Source organism: Myotis davidii, unplaced genomic scaffold, assembly GCF_000327345.1.
Source record: "Myotis davidii unplaced genomic scaffold, ASM32734v1 scaffold390, whole genome shotgun sequence".
Classification (NCBI taxonomy): Eukaryota; Metazoa; Chordata; class Mammalia; order Chiroptera; family Vespertilionidae; genus Myotis; species Myotis davidii.
Window position 1 is genome coordinate 835488 of NW_006282748.1, and position 15853 is coordinate 851340.

General features: G+C 45.4%; 1 long non-coding RNA gene across 1 annotated transcript; it reads left to right on the forward strand.

The window, feature by feature from the left end:
* The first annotated feature begins 347 nt into the window (after positions 1-347).
* On the forward strand, positions 348-15439 carry LOC107182370. The gene is made up of 3 exons (XR_001513094.1): positions 348-458; positions 2521-2653; positions 15348-15439. It is a non-coding gene; the product is annotated as an uncharacterized LOC107182370 (long non-coding RNA).
* Positions 15440-15853: the final 414 nt, after the last annotated feature.

A 15853-nucleotide genomic window follows, 5' to 3' on the forward strand; every position in this document is an offset into this window, starting at 1 on the left:
GTGGTGTCTGGGGATACCAAGTCCAGACCTGGAAACCGTCCCTGGGAGCAAAGAGAAGGGGCTGGAGAGAGGCAGGAGGATCTGATGGCCAGTGGAGCCAGCTGACAGTAACAGCAGCAAATGCGGGCCAGCTCATACAAGCGGCCCTTTGTTCAGCCCTCGGCCGGCACGTTGTCCTCCAACACTGAGGCTATTATAGCACCGGCCTCTGAGCAGCACACACCATCCCAGCTGCCAAGGTCAGGCACACACAGCCAACCTTCCCCAGCTGTGGTCTGGCCACTTCCCAGCTCATCTGTGGGTTGGGTGCTCAACAGGGAGGGCCAAGGGCCAGGGTGTGGGGGCTTACGGAGGCCGATCTTGGTGTGGCAGCCACAGAAATGTGAGGAAAAAAAAGGCACTCACTTTTAAAACTTGGAGTTGGGGTCCCTGAAGAGAGTGGCAGTAAAATGATGGGGGTGAGTTGCCAAGGGAGCGGCTGCTTGGGCTTCTGAAAAGTATTCTTTTTGGGTGGAAATAAACAGCTTGCGGTGCTAATTGAAAATGAATCAAGGGATTCCGATCTTTGTGCAATTAAATCCTTTATAAGGATCAGAGATGCTTCTGCTAGAGAGGCTTTGAAGGCCTGCAGGGGAGGCTCTCGGCATGGACACTGGAGATCTTGGAGATACCTAACGGGGCTTACGCTGTCGGGACTTAACAGCAATAAAACTGAAGCAAAGTCAGGGAGGATCAGACCAGGGTGTTCGTGTCTGTCTGGCCCCACATTGGCTGTGTGGCTGGATGCTGCCAAGGGTGCACACCTCCCCGGGGAGAAAGTCCCTGGGCTCTCCCACTTGTTCTGATGTGGTTCAGAGGGAGGGGCGCTGCACCCCCAAACACAACTGTGCCCCAGGCTCATGCTTCTGCCTCAGAACCTGCCTGAGAAGCGAGAGCCCATCAGAACACTGAGGCTTTGGGGATAGATGGGCCACTCTGTCACAGGGCCAAGGCACCAGAGGCCCTCTGTTTAATAATAGTAATAATAATAATAATAATAATACTAAAATTTAAAAGTAGGGCATTGGGTTGGCTCCTGGGCTCTAGGGCCACTTTGCATCTTTCCTGAGTCTTCACTTTGCTCTGTGGTGACAGCCTGTTCCAGAAACCAGATTTCCTGATGGCGGCTGGCTTCCTGGCCCTGCCTCTTGTTCCTGGGTGGCCGGGCTGCACCAAGTGAGGGCCTCTCCCTCTCCTTCAAGCTGCTTCTGGAGCCTGAACCCGTTCTCTTTCCCACATCTAAGACGTTGCTCTTAGTCTTGCCTTCATCCTCACTTTCATTTACATTTAACTGTAAGAATGCCCCACTCACAACCCTTCTGTCTCTTACGTGAATCGTTATTACAGCGAGTTCCTAAGTGAATGCCCTCTCTTTTTCCTTCAATCCATCCTTCACACCAGAGCTGTTTTTTCTGGAGCCCAGACCTGATCATGTCAGACCACATAGAAAAATCCACAATGGCTCCTGCTGGCTACAGCACAGTACATTCCTGAGCCTGCCTTCAGCCCCTCCTGAACCTGACTGCCGTCCCCTTGGCCCATTTCCCCTCTCTTTTTCTTTTTAAAAATATTTTTTATTGATTTAAGAGAGGAAGGGAGAAGGATAGAGAGAAACGTCAAGGATGAGAGAGAATCATTGATTGACTGCTTCCTGCACACCCCACACTGGGGGACGAGCCCACAGTCCTGACATGTGCCCTGATCTGGAATTGAACCGTGTCCTCCTGGTTCATAAGTTGATGCTCAGCCGCTGAGCCATGCTGGCTGGGCCACATAATTATTAGTATTGTTGCTATTAAAACCAGTGAGAGACTAAAAACATACACTCATAAAGTAATGTATGTCTCAGAGGAGAAAAAGTCAGTTTCATCCTGCTGGGTCATGTCCTCTGCTCCCATGGTGGGGGCCGCCTTGAGAGCTAACCGTGCACACTCCAAATATAATGGCTTAAAACCCTGTGGTTGCTCACAAACCCCCAGGCCTCCGAGGAGAAGGATTTTTTTTTTTATATATATATTAACTAGAAGGGAATGGAGAGAGGGTCATAACATGTTTAAGTGTACTACTGACTATATTACTGACCCATATTACTTTTTTTAAACAGCATCTCCTAAAATTATTACCATCTCAGAAACAATTCCAAACGATGTTGCAGCTGGTGTGTTTGCTGTCATCAATTCTGAGGAGTATTGCTATCTACGGGCCACATACCCCAAAACTTCAACAATAGAACAGAATGGAACAGCACATGATTACAGTAATCTAGGATAGGCTGTTAGTGTGATAGTGACTACAGACCAGATGTAGTTGAGAAAGAAGAGTGATACCAGGGTAGTGTCTTTATTAAGGTACTTTATAAACATGAGCTTATCATGCCACCCCGGGGAACTCTCTAAAATAACATAAGCTCCAGACACCAGACTGAGAACTCATTTCGGTCGGGACTTTTATGCACTTAACTAATTTTTCACTCTGTTCCAGCACCCAGAACATGCCTGGCACAAACATTTGCTGACGGAACAAATGAATGAAGTTGTGGGAGGTCTTCACCTCCACTGGACAATCTCCAGGGGGGAGCACCAAGACCAAAGGAAGCTCAGTGCCCTGTGGGCTGGTGAGTAAAAAACTGGAAGGAAGCCTTTAATCCCAGGAACATGGGAACAGAGGTTGCATTCGTCCACTCATTCCTTCGACAAATGTTTGCTAAGTCACTACTAGAGATAAGGTAAATGCAGGCTCTGTCCTCTTGACACTGACAACACATGTGACAGGCACAAGACATGCCATGGGATGACAAAGGAAGGATACCAAGTTCAGGCCTGGAAACAGTCAGGGAAAGCTTTCATGAGGAATGGGCATATGAGGGATGGTTGGAGGTCTTGACCAGGTGAAGGGTTAAATGGAGATGAGGGCAGGAATAGTCAGAAAATGACAGTGTTTGGTACACGAGAGACACGGTCCATGTCTGGCCAATGTGGCTGGAGCAGAGATAATAACAGGACGATGGTCAGAGCTGAGGCTGGCAGGGCCTTGCTTTCTATGATAAGGAATATCTCTTTATGCCAAGAGCAACGGGGAAGCATTGAAAAATTGAAGCAGGAAGAGTTTCAAGGCCAGATCTGAATTTAGAAAGCTCACTCTGGATGGCATGGGGAATAGATTGAGGGGGTAGAGACTAGAGGCAAGGAAGCCACTTAGAAAAGGAGCCATCATGTGACCAAGAAACAGAGGACGGATTTAGAAACTGTTTGGATGTCCTTAGTGATTGGGACTCAGGAGGAAGAAGGGTGAAAGCCATCCACGAAGAATGAAAGCAAGATTGGTGCTCCCTTTGAGTACTGAGGGGACGTTTTTCACTTTTAACTCTTTGCAAAAGCCACCTGGTGACTCATGGGCAGGACAGTGAGATGTGCATTCAACATACAGGGGCCCATTGAAAACGTTGGGAGCTCCTCCTCTCGCCTCATCCCCGATCTTACCATCATGGTGGCCTTGGAGCTGCCCTCACACTGGGAAGCAGTGGGAGCAAGGACCCCTCTGATGGGATTTAGGAGGCTTTGAGGTCTCTGATGCTGCCTCCCACAGATGAATAGGGTTAGGAACTGCATATGAGGGCTTTGTAGAAAAAGAAGCAGTGGAAGTAAGTGACTTGGATAATCGAGGCCTTGGTCTTCTTGAGAATTGGAGGCAGAAGACTTGCATCCAGTCTCCATTGGGGTGAGCTGAGGAAAATCATTTAATCTCCAACACTAAACTGTCATTAAAAGCAACACAAAATTATAAGGATTTACACAAATCTGCGAGTCATTTATGCCCTGTGAATTTCAGTTTTCTCTCTTATAAGAGGAGAATTAACATATCTGCCTGTATGTGTCTTGAATGAAACGAATCACCTGTACTAATGCTTTGGAAATACAGGACGAACTATGTACATGTCGGAAACTTGTAAGGCTCTTGCCAGCTCATGGATTGAACGTGGATGTTATAAGTCAGACGGACATGGATTTGAGTCCTGGATACACTACAAATGAGCTGTTGGCAAGGGTGGTAGGTGGCTTCTAAAATGGCTTCTAGTGATTCCCACCTCTTGATATTTACCTCCTTTTGCATGTGTGTAGGGGGTTGGACCTAGTGACTCTAATGGATAGAATCTGGCAAAGGCGATGGGCCCAATGCCACCTCGGGGATTAGGCTGTAAAAGGCTGTTCTGTCTGGCTTACATACTCTCACTGACTCTGATGAGGCAAGCTGCCATGTTGTGACAAAGAAGTTCATGTGACAAGGGGCGGTCACATGACCGCCAATGTGATTGAGGGCGGTCTTCAGCCAACTGATATGGGCCTGGGACCCTCAACCCAACAGCGCCTGAGAAACTTGATCCTCCAACAGCCATGTGAGAGCTCGACAGCTGATTGTTCTCATGGAACCTTGACATGACTGTGGTTCCAGTGGACTTGACTGGGCCTGTGAGATATCCTAAGCCAGAGGACACACTAAGCCATGCTGAGGTTCTTGACTCACAGCAACTGTGAGATGATAAATGTTGTTTTAAGGCACTAACTTTTGGGGGAATAAGTACGAAAATAAATACAGCAAGTTATTAAATTTCTCTGAGCTCCAGTGTCCTCCTCCATAAAATGAAATCCCAATACCTAGTTGTAGGAGTTATAGCAAGAAGTCAATGAGAGCCTTGGCTGGTGTTTTTCAATGGTTAGAGCATCCGCCCACACACCAAAGGGTCATGGGTTTGATTCCCGGTCAAGGGCATGTACCGGGGTTGTAGGTTTGATTCTTGGCCCTGACTGGGGCCAGGTGGGAGGCAAACAATTGATGTGTCTCTCTCAAATCGATGTTTCTTTCTCTGTGTCTGTCTCTATCTCTCCCTCCTCCCTTCCCCCTCCTCCCACTCTCTCTAAAAATTGGTGAGAAAAATATCCTCAGGTGAGGATTTACAACAACAATAACAAAAAGTCAATGAGTGATTGTGTCTAAGCCAAAGGCATTGCTGGCACAGCGTAGGCACCTAGTAAATGGTTGTTGTTTTTATTACGTAGAGCAGCAAACCCCAGGGAGAGCTGAATGGTACTCACAACTGGGGCATTGGGTTTAGGGCAGTGACTCCATGGCTGCCCTATCATAGCATGACCACACTCTACTATTCGTGTTTGTTTGGTTGTGTGTTTTCCCCCAGTTGACTTTGAGTTGGATGAGGATGTGGGTAGATGCATGTTGTGTCACCACGTTATCTCCTGTGCCTGGCAACGCTCAGCGAGGGGCCATGGAATAAATAAAGAATTGAATTAGCGAGAGAGTTGAGAGATTCCTGGCCCCATTGGGATGTCTGGTCCTTGAAGCAGCTGGTGCTTAAAGTACCAGCAACAGCATGGGGGCATGGGAAAGAGCCTGGAGCTCAGTGTCAGGGCCAACTCCGATGCTCATTCTCAGGCCCTCCCAGCTGAGCTTGCTGCACTCTGCAGCAGGTCACTACCTCTCCAGCCTCAGTCTTCTCATGTGTCACGTGGGGGTAACAGTCGCCCTGACTTCCTAATGGGACCACTGCGAGGATTGAGCAAGGTCATGAATACAAAAGTGCTTTGTAAACTGCAAACATGATGGCTGTCAGGACTGTTAGTGGGAACTGGCGCTACGATGGCCATTCATCTCAAGGGGACTATTGTTCAATCAGGCGTGTTTTGACAGACTTAGCGAATGTTTTTGGATTGTAAACAGAATTTATGGGCTAATTTCATACAAAAAGCAATATTCTGACAAATTTTACTTCTTCATTATCTGGAACAGGTAATGGAATGCTTTGTTTTCCCTTTAAACTATTTTTTTAACTTACCTTTGTGATTAGCATGTTTGGATTTGCAAATGGAAATGTGTCCTTATTACAGATGAGTTCTTTTAAAAAAATATATTTTATTGATTTTTTTAGAGAGAGGAAGGGAGAGGGATAGAGAGTTAGAAACATCGATGAGAGAGTAACATCGACCAGTTGCCTCCTGCACACCTCCCACTGGGGATATGCCCGCAACCAAATGCCCTTGACTGGAATCGAACCCGGGACTCTTCAGTCTACAGGCCGACGCTCTAGCCACTGAGCCAAACCGGTCAGGGCTACAGATGAATTCTTTAGCAGTGGGGATGAGGTGGTTTTGCTTTTACAATGTGTTGTTGGTAAAATTTGGCTGTAAACATTTGTTTTGTGCCTATTGACATGTGGGTAAGTGCTGGTACTGGCTAAAGAAACAAAGGCTCTTCAGAGCAGCCCTCCATCTGCACTCAGTCTGGGTTGAACCCAAGGAACCATGTGTTCTGCCTCATGGGAAACACACCCCAGGCCCTAACCACACGACCATTTCTGCCTCAGAGAAACCCAAACACGGAGAAGGCTGAGCCAGTTTCCTTGGAGCAGGTAATTTCCAGGCCCCTTCCCATCGCATCCCAACTTCCAAATATAGGGTGTCCCAAAATTCACACAAGATTTGCAATTGAATTGAATTGCAAATCTTGCGTGAATTTTGGGACACCCTATACATCTTCCTCTCCACATTAGACGTCTCTGCCCAGCCTTTTACAAATTGAGCTCTCCCTGAAACGAAGGCACGGAGTAACATGAGCATGAGTTGGGGAAACATAGCATACCACAACTCCCTCATGGAACTAACTTTAACATGATTTAGGTCAAAATAAACATCATCAAATCAGAGTTAATTGCTTCCTATTTCTTTCCCATATTTCTGTAATAACAATAACCTTCTTTCCCTCCCACCCCAATCTAATACCACACACAGTTATTAGAATATTATTGACCATATTTCCTGTACTTTACATCCCCATGACTATTGTGTAACTTCCCATTTGTACTTCTTAATCCCTTCACCTTTTTCACCCAGCCCCCCAACTCCTTCTCCCACCTGGGAACCGTCGAAGTGTATCTATGAGTCTGTTTCTTCCTGCATGTTCATTTATTTTGTTTTTTAGATTCAGTTATTGATAGATATGTATTTATTGCTATCTTATTGTTCACCTTCTTTATCTTTTTTCTTTTTTCTTCTTCCCAAAGAAGACCTACCAATACCTCATGCAATACCGGCCTGGTGGCATTGAAGCCATCCAGCTCCTTTCTGTCTGGGAAGCCCTCTACATGTCCCCAGATTCCAAATGATAGAATGATAGCCCTACCAGGCCCAGCAATCCTGGCTGTAGATGGATGCCCCTCACCTCCCCGAACACTTCATGCCAATCCCTTCTGACCTGCAAAGCCTTTGTTGAGAAATCAGTGAATAATTCCGTGAGAGCTCCCTGTGGGCAACCAACTGCTCCTCTCCCACTGGTCTCAATTCCCTCCTTGTCCCCAACCTTCTTCATTTCAACCATGATGTGTCTTGGTGTGGGCCTTTTTGGGTTCATCTTGTTTGGGACTCCTTGCGCTTCTTGGGCTTGTATGTCTATTTCCTTCTCAAGGTTAGGAGTTTTCATAATTTTTTTGAATAGGTTTTCAATTTCTTGCTCTCTCTCTTTTTCTTCTGACACCCCCATGATGCGAATGAGGGTATGCTTGAAGTTGTCCCAGGGACTTCTTTTATATTTTTGCTGCTTTGATTGGGTGTTTTTTGCTTCCTTCTATTTCAGACCTACTTTCTTACCCTTTAGTTATTTGTACACTTGTCTATCTCCCTGGTTACTCTAGTATCTGAGGGTTCACACTGGCTTTTACACCTCTGCATTTCTGCTAGGCCCAACACAGTGCTATGGATAAAATAAGTGTTCAATAAATGTTTTTGTAATAACTGATAGAACCATGACTGCTGAATCATCTAGAGTGGGCCAAATAAGGAGAACGTAGAAAAGGGTACAGAGAAGCAAATGAGTCATGTTTTTAATGGGCCAGAATCAGGACAGTGATAGGGTGAAAGCCCCACCTCATTCAGCTGTTTTAGGCAGAATTTGATGTCAGTGAGTTCTATTTAGTCATCGCTCCCATAGGTTTGGCCCTTTCCAACCACTTATTCAGTGTTATATAAACATGGTCTGTTTGCACTTTCCTGCCTGGGGACATTTCTTCATCCACACAAATCCCTTTTAATTTTTCCCCTCAAAACATGAGTTTGTTTACTGAGGGAAAGTAATTTAGAAACTGCTCATCTTGATTTGGAGTTAATGAAGCCAATACACAGCCAATCTTAAATTACCAATCAGATGATTACCTCACAATAACATTGTTAGTCTTTGGCCAGGCACCCAATTTAGAACATGCTTTTCCCATCTGTGTCACCAGCCACCTTCTCTCATGCTGGAGGTAGAAGGTAATCTCTGGAGGCTTTGAATATACTCTCAGGCTCCCCATTACTCAGCACGTTTCCCTTTGCTGTGCGGACAAACCTGAACAAGTGGCCAAAAGGACTTTGACTCAGACTTGCCCAAGAGTCAGAGTAAAGCGTAAGTCTAGTGCTAACTCTCTTCTGGGAATGTTATCAGCACAGTTTCTCTGCCTCTTGGCTCAGCTACAGGTATCTGGGGCTCCGAGTGTGAGAGAAAGAGATGGCTTTTCCGACAATAATGCTGACCCCCAAAACGTGCAATTGCCAAAGGAAGGGGAGGCAGGACTCCACTGGGTTTTCTCATGGGTTGAGAGACAAAATTTGGGAGTGAGCTCAAGCTAAAGGTCTTTATCCTGAGTACGAACCCCAACACTATGTGGAATCCATAGGGAATCCTTCACAGTTTGGCCATGACATGAGACGCCTCGGGGCACACACAGACGCCTGGGTCTGCTTTCTGAGACCCACGTGTCATTCACTGCTGAGAAAGGTAAACGAGCACAGCAGATATGACAAGAGGACTGACACCAAGGGCCATTCAGAGAGCCCATCTGGGGGAAGCAGAATTGGTAACGATGATCTTTGCTAAAAGTGATACCTTGTTAAATTGCTAGTTATTGACAGAGATTCATGAAGCATGCCAAAGACATTTGAATTAGACTTTATTTTTTGAGTCCAGGAGTGGGGGTGGCATGTGGAGCAAGAACATGGACAGTGCTGGAAGCCAGAAAAGAAGGCTCAGAAACCCTAAATGTCAGAGAAGAAGTGAGGGGAACGAGGTGAGGACAAAGGGAGGTCTCAGGGAGCCACAGAGATAAGCCAGGCAAGGAATTCCTTAGGCAAACAAGTGAAGCACTGAATCATTTCATGTGAAATGATAGTTGGAATTACTGAAAGGAGTTTAGGGAGCAAAGCAGAAAATCATTAGCAGAAATTAATCATCCACCGCTTTCAACACTAAAAATTATATTGACCTACAAAAACCAAAAAGACCATAGAAGAAGCCAGAAGCACAGCTCTGGGGCCTGAGGGCTCCCGAAAGGGGCTGCTGTCCTGGCAGGCAGCCGAGAGCGGCGGCCGGGCGGACGGGGTTGGTCTATGGTGCCCTGGAGGAAAGAGTATCACAGATCTTTGTGTAGCTGAGAGAGGGGAAGAGAAGTGCAGTTCTAACAGAGGCCCCCGGCCCCTTTGTGGAGGATGCAAGTGATGAGCTCAGCTCCTGGCAAGGAGAGCTGTTCGCTTTGGCCCCAGGTGTCCCCCTGCAGAACCCTGTGGGCAGAGAAAAGGCAGGTGCTGTGCAGTTTGTCGGACACGCTGACCCGGCCAGCGGGGCCATCATCCCAGGAACTGGACACAATAGGACAACACTGTTTCCATGTGGAACAGAGCCCAAGGCTGGCCTGTGCCCTCCAGTGCACCCAACCTTGGGGTTTTGAACTCTAGCTGTTCCGTTAGGTGTCTAGGCAGCGTCCTCACAGCATGGAACTGTCTGACAAACCCTTTTTCTCTCCCAGGGGTTGGGGAGGAATGCGATGGGAGCTGCTTGGGGTTCTGGCTATCTTCCCGGACATGGTGCTGTTGGGCTCACGACTGGCATGAGGGGGAGAGGAGTGGAGTGCCGAGGATGCAGAACGTGGGGAGGCACTGCTCTCCGCATCGTTGAGGACGCACAGTTGGCGCCTCCTTCCATCTGGCTCTGGTTCGAGTCAGTATCTTGCTCCACATTTGGTGGTAACCAAGGCAGTCTGGAGCCCATGTCCTGTCTGGTGTCTAGAGAAGCTGTGGAAATCTGGGCATCAACAGGGTGGGAGGGTGTTGTTTTGTTCTCTGCCACTTCCAGACTCCTAGGAAGCTGTGGATACCATTGGAGAAAGGGCTGTTAGGGACCCACTGCTGTGGTGCTTCTCTGGGCAGAAAGAAGTGAGAAATAGGAAGACAGCTTTAACCAGTGCGAGCTGAAGGGAACCCCAAAAGGACATTTATTAACATTAAAAGTAACTTCTTTATTCTTTTCTTATTATAAAAATAAATGCATGTCCATTAGCTAGAGTTAAAAAATGAAAAGCACCAGTAATTTCAACTCCCCAAGTGACCCATTATTTCCACGTTAGTCAGATTTTCATCTTTTATCACATTTTCCTAGTAACAATGATGATGAAGACGGGGCTGATGACCATAACGACAAACATATGATGAGAGCTTATTTCTAACCATGTCTAACCCTTTGGTTTGTAATTCAAGAGCTAATGACATTCAAGATTCTATTGAGACTTTATTTACAACTTTAATGGGAAATGTTCCATGGATAGCCTTTAGGCATATTTATATTGGTAAGGCTAGGGAAAACCTGTCTATGTTGTTGCCTGTAACAGCATCTGATCTTATAAAAAACTGAGCAACCCAATGAGAATACGTGGGCACTACCTCCAATTCTCCCTCCCTTCTCTCTCTCTCTCTCTCTCTCTGGTTCGATCCCCACTCCTGGTCAGGGTGCATGTGGGAGGCAGCCAATAGATGTGTTTTTCTCACATGGATGTTTCTTCCACTCTCTCTAAAAATCAATGGGAAAAAAATATTCTCAGGTGAGGATTAACAAAAAAATAAAACAACAAAACAAAAAATAAAAAAGGAAGAAGAAAAAGGCCCAAACACAGACCTTTCACCCTGGTGGGGTTGGTAGGAACTGCATGGCAGTGTAGGTAAAAGGACAGCCAGGTACTGGAGAAGTCTGGGAGCGAGAGCCAGGTGGACACCATTCATTCAGTCGCTCACAGGCTCATTCCCCTGCATCAAGCTGTAGCAGCAGCACAGTGACTGCTAATTGAGTACTACTCCGTGAACCGCGAAACGTCAGACAGTAACTCCAGTCATTATCAGTAGGAGTTTTTAGCTGCCGGGAATGTCCAGGGAGGTGAAGGTGAAGCAGGGGATGATCTGGACTGAAGAATCAACCCAGACAGTGAGTGCGAGCCTTAGAGGAGATGGTGATGAGTAGAGAGTGGGCATGGTGGAAAGAGATTTGTTACCACAATGGACAGTTCATTTTAGATGTTGAGATAAATCCATGCTGACTTCCCACTTTAGGTTGTCCTGTCTAATGGCTAATTACTGCTTAACCTTTGGTGCCTGACCACTTGAGTCTGAACCACAACTTGGCTCTTTACCTGCTCTATTAGTTTGCTAGAGCTGCCATAACAGAATACCACACGCTGGGTGGCTTAACATCAAAAATCTATTTTTTCACAGTTCTGGAGGCTGCAAGTCCAAGATCAAGGCGTCGGCTGATTTGACGTCTCCTGAGGCCTCTCTCCTTGGCTTGCAGGTGGCCCCTTTTGCCCTGTGTCCTCACATGGCCTGTCTTCTGTGTGCATAAATTCTTAGTGCCTCTTTTTGTGTCCAAATCTCCTCTTCTCATAAGGACACCATCCGATTGCATTAGGCCCCACTCTACTGGCTTCATTTTCACTCAATCACCTCTTCCAAAGCCCTGTCTCCAAATACAGTCATGTTATGAGGTACTGGGAGTTAGGGATTCAACATATAAATTTGGGGTGGGGCACAATTTAGCCCATAACACCTGCTGTCCAGTATTAGCAAATTACTTCGTCCAAGATTTAGCTTCTGTGCAACTGGAGAGATGTTAATAAGTAACAGGTATCAATGCTTCCTATGTTTTAAATACTTTACATCTCATCATCTTACTTAATCCTCCCAATAGCCAAAAAAAGCTGGTATTATTATAATATCAAATAAAAACACAAGATGCCCGATTAATTTTGACTATCACGTAAACAATGAATACTTTTGTTTTTAGTGTTGTCCCATGTAATATTTGAGGCATACTTACACTAAAAATTATTCATTGTTTATCTGAAATTCAAATTTAGTCAAGTGTCCTGTAATTTATCTGACAACCGTATCCCCTGAAACCAGAAGAGTCAGAAGGGTCAGGACAGCGCCCGTGGGTGAATGCCGGATTGCCTCTTCTCCTCTGTGGAATCTCTCCTCTCTACTGTGGCGCCGAGCTGTAGGTCTTGGGAAGCCAGCCTCAACCCGAGTGATTCCTGATTTTGGAAGGAAATTACTTTCTCCCACTCTCCATAGCTTCTTTTCCTCTGTCACAGATGGTGTTGGCTTGAATAAGTGTTTTCTTGCATGTCAATGATAAGACCAGAGACTCGAATAGGAGTGTGGGGAAAGATGGCCAAGGGTCTGCTTTAGTTCAATGCTACTGAGATCTCTCTAGTGCATGAAGAAAAGACTCTCCAATAACCTCTCTTTGTCCATCTAAGTCCTTCCTTCAGGTGTGAACTCCATCTTCAGGCAAGAGTAAAGCACTCTTTGCCTTGTTTTGCTTTTCCTCACGTGGAGGCTCAGCTCTCCCTTGGGGACTTTGAGTGAAGGATTAAGAAAAATTATTCCAAACTTGGAAATAAGCAAAAAAATTGCTGCATGACCTTTCAATGTCGTCGAAGGCCGTGTTACTTAAACTGTGGGCTGCTGACCATCAGTGTCACCTGAGAACTTGTTAAAATGCAAATTTTCAGACTCAGCCCAAGACCTCAATTTCTGGGGGCAGGGCCCAGCCCTCTGTATTTTCATAAAGTCTGAGAAGCATAATGGTCCTCTCCCTCTCTAGGGAAAGGCAACATAGTTCGTGCCATGAAGTTGGGCGCAGACCTTTGACAATACCAGTAGGATGGCAATGATTTCGTTTCCTGTCCAGCGGAGAAGACAGCCCCACAGAGCATGGTTTTACTGCTCTCTCGGAGACTGACCAGTTTGTATTTGAATCTGCAGCCTCACCTCAGCACCCTTTCTTCCTGCACTGACTGCAGAGTCCTATGTTCTCATTTTCTCTTTTGATCCAGCGCTGCCACCCTCCTAATTCCTTCCTTCATGAACTGAATAACACTGTGACATGTGCTTACTTACCTCTCTATATGAAAATTAGGTTTTTAATATTTTGAGAACTATACTCTGACAGGAGGATAATTGAGGGAAGGCAGGACTCATCTCTTCTTCAGACTCCCGGCCAACTACTGTCATAACCCTCTCTGTCTCAATCAGAGGCTATCGGCTACAAACAACAGAAGCCAACTCAAATTAGCACAAACGAGAGGGAATTTATTGGAAGCCGATAGGCATCTCAAGGGACTCCTTTGTAGGAAGAGTAACGAGGCACCCGAGGGAGTGGAAAACTGTCAGGTAGTCTCTATGTTCTCTCTCTCCAAATGCTCTCTGGCTCCTGGTTTTCTCCAGATAATGAGGATTATCTCTGGCTTCTTATAGACTAGTTCTCCTGTTTACTTTGCAGCATGAATGTGGCTTAAAATGGATCTGCATGATCTTCCACCCCAGGAATCTAATTTGTGCCTGACAAACCCATCCATCAGCTGGATTTGGGTCACATACCCACCTAGCTTGGGAAGGGGAAAGAGCCACACTGTCAGCTTGCCCATTCACCAGAAACGGAGGGCAGAGCAGCTATTCTAAGAAGCACCACTGGGCAGGGGTGGCAAACTCATCTCTGATCTCTACCTCTACTTGGACTGTTTGGAGATTAAGGACAGAATATGATGAATGAGGCTTTCTTCCCACGTTTCCTGCCTTGGACCTGAGAATTCTCTTGGAACCAATTTGGCTCCACCAATCTCTTAGGCCTGACAAATACGAAAGCCACCTCTGGAATTCTGAAGTGCGCAGGGTGCAAGCTGAAGAGAGGAGAATTTTCAGTTAAAACTCTGACAGGAGGATAATTAAGGGAAGGCAGGACTCATCTCTTCTTCAGACTCCCGGCCAACTACTGTCATAACCCTCTCTGTCTCAATCAGAGGCTATCGGCTACAAACAACAGAAGCCAACTCAAATTAGCACAAATGAGAGGGAATGCTGCACAGACAGTGTAGCTCAGTGGTTGAGCATTGACCCATGAACCAAGAGGTCGCTGGTTCGATTCCTGGTCAGGGCATATGTCCAGGGGGTGTGCAGGAGGTTTTTAGTGATGATTTTCTCTCATCATTGATGTTTCTATCTCTCTATCCCTCTCCCTTCTTCTTTCTCTAAAAATCAATAAAAACATTTAAAAATCTCATAAAAAACAACAAAAAACCCCACTCTGAAATGAAACCTAATAAAAATCTCATAGTTAGTTCATTGATCTTTGAAATAATTATGATATACTGGCATGCATGTTCAGCCCAGCTTTTAAGTTAGAATAACACTAGCTGTTGTAACAAATAAATCCCTAAATTTCATTGGCATAGCAAATAGAAGTTTATTTTCCACCGACCGCTATATAAGTATAAAGCAGGTATTTCTGGTAAGTGGATAGGAATTCTCCAATTTGTTTAGGTCTTTAAAATTGTTTGTACGTTCTTTATTAGATTTATAGGTACTGAATGACTTTGATGCTATTTTGAGAGTTATCTTTTAAAAAATTCCTAAGAACTCTGCTTAACTTTCACCTCATAGCTGTTGCTTTGTGTATAGTGTAATTTGAGAATCAGCATTAGAAAAATCTCATTAGAAAATCCAACAGACAGAACATTGGGCCCATTTATCTGTAGTTTCCTTTCCTTCCAACTCTTAAGACTTTAGGCGCTGATTTGTTGGTACCTAAAACTCCAACTTTTATTTCTGTCGCCCCATGAAACTACCGAGAGTTCTGAAAGGTTACTTTCTGCTCGGCCCCCTGCCCCTACTTTATTTACAAATCAGAAGGAAAGAGGTGAGGCTCATGGAAATGCCCTTCTCTTCTCTTTGGGGTCTTGGCCTATCAACTTTGGGCGGCCTTGATTGATTGATGCAATCTTTAAGCAGCTGTTTTGTAATAGTTTATTAAGCATTTATAGTTGTTCCTAGTGGTTGTGGGGGGAGTGGGGGTTGGTTTGATAAAGGATACTCCATCAGAGTTGGAAGTGGAAGTCCTCTCTAATCCATTACACTAAGATTAATATTTTTTTATTTGTATAATTGCAGTTTCAAAGCCATCATGAGAGAGGCATTTTTGATGTATGCTTCCAGCATGACAACTTCACATAGGATGTAATAAAACAGCATGTGCAACAGGATCCTCTTTGTTTTGTTGGGGTGTAACGACTGCACAGTTTTATGTTACTTAGAAAATGGCGGAGATGGCTTTTCATCAGAACATTTCCTAAATCACTTTAGGGAACACAAAGTGCAGTTTTAACAGGTGCTCTGTAGAAAAAGATTTTTTTTTTTGGTTCAGTTACTTTGGGAAGTGATAGTTAAACAAAATTGTTTATTTCACAATGTCCCTGAGTCTGGGGTACGTTATGTGCTTTGCAAGTCTCCAAGAGGGAGTACTAGGATGCCAAATTTCCTAACTATATTTGATCAAAGAACTCTTTGGGGAGCAATTCGTGGTGAAACGATTATTTCACATAATATAGTTTGGGAGACACTGGTTTAAGAGGAATGAAAGCTAAGTTAGATTATGTCTGGCCCCGACTCTGACATCT